Raw genomic sequence first — 5,367 nt, 5'->3', positions numbered from 1 at the left:
ACTAATTTTAATGACCGAACTAGAGACCAAATCTTGTCCACCTATTTTTATAATCTTGTGGTCATAATTAATTCAATCAAATATTATTAAATATTTCCTAATTATATTATAATATTTCAAAATATATAGCTGGGGGATTCTTTTGTAATTTTAACTTGAGCGGTTATCATCTTTTCCATAATTCAAGCCATGTGAATATGCCAAAGATTATACTGTTATTCCATTCCATCGCGATTATTCTGCAATTCCATTCCATCGTGATATTCAACAAGCTCTCCTTCAAATTGCAATCTCTGTCTCAATGAAAAAATAGAACAATCATTCTCCCGCATCTTAATTTTGCCGGATGCAGCAAACGTCCGATCGAACAATCCTTCTCCGACATTCGAATTTTTACCAGACGCAACAAATGCACGTGGAACTAATTCTAAAAAAAATCACAAAAATCAGGGAACAATATTTGATGAGTTACAATTGACGGCTCGCTTTTTGATTCTGAATCATCGGAGGACGACGAATGCGATCCAGGTTAGTTATATCAAACAGATAAGTCACTTGGAATGAACTATTGTATGGTTGTAATGAACTTAATTATGTGTTTTAGTTTGAATGGTGTCAATGGTTATTTGTTTGGGTGTATGACTATGGATATGAACTTTTTGTCATTTGGGATGAACTATTGTATGGTTGTAATGAACCTTTTTATAATTTCTGAAATCAGTTTTTGTTAGTAATAATATGAATATCGTTTGTTTAGTCTTATGGAACGTTTTAGTTAATAATATTAATATTCATTCTGTATTTTTATATAGTGATTATCTTTTTTTATCTAATTATTATTATTATTATTTATATATCTCAATGTCATACACTAATGATAAGAACAGATTGAGAATTTCTACGGCTCTCAAATGCCAAGTGAAATAGATGTCTATCCTCCTGACATTGTCAAAATCAAGGGTTCGGAAAAATAACTTGTTTCATGCCTTGAGAAAGCTATGAAGATGAGTGGGAAACGTGGTCGTAAATTTGCCAGATGTGGTGAGGTTGGGAGTCGCGATTCAAGGAATTGCTACGAGATAAAGAACAAGCAGAAAAAAAATGATTCAAGATCCCTTATGCTATTATGTCTCCATGTAATTTCAAAGTTGTAGAACTGTTTTATTTTTTACATAGTTGAATTTATTTGTGGTTGAAATGAATCGTTTTACATACGTAATGAAGTATTTATGCAATTTAGTGTGTCTGTTATATTAATTAGCACTTTATAAAAAATTTGAAGCCCTTATTTTTTCAGTTTAATTTAATATGTACTGGAGTTCAATAAAGAATAATTTTTCCAATTACTATTCTGAGCCAAATTATATCATAAAGTTTCTGGGTGTTTATTATGAACATAATTTTTTATATAATTAACTAAAGTTTTCCATCCTTATTGTCATTATAACAAGAATTTAATTTGAATTGCTATGAATGTGCTTATTGTTGCAGTTGTTCTTCAATGATAAAATATGTCTTATATTTTAATTTTATATAGTTCGTTATACTATAAAATTCTTTTATTTGAAACGAAATCTTACTGCAATGAAGTAAATACGTGCACTTGATGCAATATTTTAGATATTTAATTTACAATGCGATTGAATGTGTCGGTAATTTATTTCCATAAAGCATTACTACAAGAAACCAATATTTAGCGTTGGTGAAATAGGTGTACACAAATTCTGAATATAATTCAAATCGATAGCATAAATTTCAAGAGTATGGTTCTATCTAAACTCTAAACATTAACCAACAATTACATTACCTCTTCTTTAGGTAATATGCAATATTTTGCAACATCAATATCATTGTATATGCATGCCTCTTCGTAATATCTTGGATGCGCTTGTTGTTGAGGTATTCATGACTGTTTACTGCAGTCATCAAGGTTGAACAATATTTGGCTCTCAATCTCTGCAGTACTCCTTCCCTTAATCACAATCATGGTAAAAAACACAATGTTCAGTAAAAGCAAACCGAATTACATGAATTAAATATATAACTTTGTTCATCTTATAACGACCCAAAAAGTATATGCAAAATAACATTTAATGAATCAAACCTGTGAAATTTTTGGAGGAATCCTATTTAAAGAACTTCATCAAACAGAAAAATTAATTCATATTGTCCAGAAATCCCTTCATGTTTTACAACAATCAATTCACATTTCAAAGTCATCAAATGAAAAAAATTAATTCATATTGTCAAGGAATCCCTTCATGCTATACAACAAACAATTCACGTTACATTCAATCATGTTATACAACAATCAATTAACATTAAAAACTTAATCTAAAGCAAATTTACCAACTCAAATTTACCAAATTAACAATTAATGAAACACACCTATTAAATTTTTTGGAGAAATCCTATTGACAAAACTTCATCAAACGGATAAATTAATTCATATTGTCTAGAAATCCCTTCATGTTATACAACAATCAATTCACATTACGAACTCGTCAAACGGAAAAATTAATTCATACTATCTAGGAATCCCTTCATATTATGCAGGAATCAATTCACATTACAAACTTAGGATGAAACATATTTACCAACTCATAGTTTCGAAGCAAAAAAGTTGCAGAACACTCAGATAATCGAAAATTGAGAACTTAAACAGTACAATTTTTTATAAAATGAAATTTTAACCATCTTAAATCACAAAAAAAAGAACACAGAATTATACCGTCAGCTAGGGTTAGCTCACCGGGATTTTGGGGTTCAGTCGCCTCAGAGTTTATTTTCCGTTTTCTTTTCGCAGTACGCCTATTTTAAGGGTTATCATTCACCTGTTGAAGCACTGATTCGACAAATCAATTGAATTAAAACCTTCTAAAGTAGAACTAATTAGAGTTAAGGTAGATCTTACTGATACCAGATGTTGTGTTCGAACGGAAATGCCACTAATCTACAATCATAAAGATTTAAAATTATATTGTATGCTTTCGAGGAATGACTAAAAGTGTAGAAATAAACAAATACCTTTGGTTTTCGTCTTCCTTATGTGAACCATGGTTAGAACTTGATGATAGCGAGACTTGGAGGGAAGAAGAACTTGTTGAATCGGATGGTGAAGACGATTGAATTCGCCGCTCCCTGAATCATTGAGAGAGAGAAGAAAGTGGGGGCTGTGAAAATTGAAAGAAGGAAAGTGAATTTGGTGAAAATTAGTCCTCTTTTTTCGTCTTTCCATTTTCACAATTTGACCTAAGCTGCAGAAAGACCAAATTATCCCTTGGCTGAAGTAATTAATTTATTGCATGAATGACAGAAATGAAATATAGTTATTCTCATCTAATCCATCAATTTTTGAATCTATGTTCAATATTTAGTCTCTAGTTCTACACTAATAAGGTGTTGTGCATATAAGGGGACCCTATATATATATATATATATATATATGGGAGCGTTATTCTCCTATTCATCCCTTAGATTCTTTATTCTTCTTAATATGGGCCGTTAGATCTCATTCATCAACGGTCCAGATGATATGCATTATTACACTCTAATGGTGCATTATTAGTCGATGTGCATTATTCAACTGAAAATCTGCATTATTACACTATAATGGTGCATTATTAGTCGGTGTGCATTATTCAACGGAAAATCTGCATTATTAAAAGACACGTGGCACTAATCTAACCGTCGGATGACAAAATCGTGGGGCTGAGATCAATAAGGAAAAAGGAGAAAATATGCAAAAAGGAAATGAATACATCCCTATATATATATATATATATCCAACGATCTTAACATATATACAGGATTATGTTAAGATGACAACTCTTCTTAAAGTGACAACGTACCACCAATCTTGTGCTGCCACATGGCACGTTATCCACCAATATTAGAGGTGTATCCAACAATATTCATTTAGTATGCGTTTACAGATTGCATGACAGTAATAGGTGGATTGCAATGTAGATTGTTGAGTATTGCAGTATATGCATAAAATGTTTCAGTTGCAGTATATATATAGATAGATTGCTTTTTTGTACCGTTATTTTGCATTATAGACAATAATGCAATACTCAACACTCTACAGTGCAATCCACGTAATACTATCATGCAATCTGTAGAAATCCATCTAAAACGCTTACTATGACATTGCTGGATACACCCTTAATATTGTTGGATAGCGTGCCACATGGCATCACGAGGTTGGTGGTACGTTGTCACTCTAACTATGGTGGCACCCTAATGCTCAACAATCTACACTGCAATCCACCTATTACTATCATGCAATCTGTAATATTGTTGAATGAATATTACAACATACTAAATGAATGAAACGCATACTAAATGAATATTGTTAACCTCTAATATTGTTGGATAACGTGCCACGTGGCAACATGATATTGGTGGTACGTTGTCACTTTAAGAAGGTTTTTCATCATAAAATTACAACACTATTTAAGATGACACTATACCACCAAGGACCGCCGTTATATTTAGGAGCAGATTCAACCTCAGCATGCCACGTGGCAGACTTGCTTGCGTATGTATCATAGATTGCTTGATTATCTTTGGCTTCGTATCGCATATTGCTTGAAACCATATGACGAGTTGCTTGCTTATGTATCGAAGAATGCTTGCCTATGTATCGCAAATTGCTTGCCTAGATGGTCATTTTAACTATGGTGTCACCATAGTTTTCTGATTTCGTATCTCATATTGCTTGGAACCATATGCCGAATTGCTTGCCTGTGTATCACATATTGCTTGCATATGTATTGCAGATTGCATGTTACTTGTTGTTACGTTGTCACTTTAAGAGTGGTATCACCCTAACGCACCCATACACACACACACACACACACACACACACACATATATATATATATATATATATATATATATAGGGATGTATTCAAGTTCAACATGTAAATATTGTCCAAACATTCAACTGAATCTCAGCCCCACGATTTTGTCATCTAACAGTTAGATTAATGCCACGTGTTATTTAATAATGTAGATTTTCATTCTAATAATGTACACCGACTAATAGTGTAGATTTTTCGTCAAATAATGTAGCTTAGCTATTTTGATCACAACCATCCAATTTAAGGATCCAATGGTTGTGATCTGTTTGAAGCTTAACACTAAAAAGCTATGAGGACCCTAATACACCCATATATATAGGGAGAGATGTATCCTTTTTTTGAATATGGTTCATTTTCCAACCAAATCTCAGCCCCACGATTTGGAGATCTGATGGCCGAAAATTAAGCTTGTTTTCATTATTTAAATTATTAAATTCATTGGAAAAGGGCATTGTTGGGAGTGATTTTTTTCAGCGGTTATTTCAATTCCTTAATTTTT

The 5,367-nt window shown here is 32.2% G+C and overlaps 1 long non-coding RNA gene across 1 annotated transcript; it reads right to left on the bottom strand.

Annotated features, from left to right (window-relative positions):
• Positions 1–1,954: 1,954 nt before the first annotated feature.
• Positions 1,955–2,955, bottom strand: LOC121796457. The gene is made up of 3 exons (XR_006049770.1): positions 2,921–2,955; positions 2,753–2,845; positions 1,955–1,972 (listed from the first exon to the last, which is right to left on the bottom strand). It is a non-coding gene; the product is annotated as an uncharacterized LOC121796457 (long non-coding RNA).
• Between the last annotated feature and the right edge of the window lie 2,412 nt (positions 2,956–5,367).

The sequence above is a fragment of the Salvia splendens genome, chromosome 3, assembly GCF_004379255.2.
Source record: "Salvia splendens isolate huo1 chromosome 3, SspV2, whole genome shotgun sequence".
Taxonomy (NCBI): Eukaryota; Viridiplantae; Streptophyta; class Magnoliopsida; order Lamiales; family Lamiaceae; genus Salvia; species Salvia splendens.
This window is presented reverse-complemented; position numbering and strand designations above follow the sequence as displayed.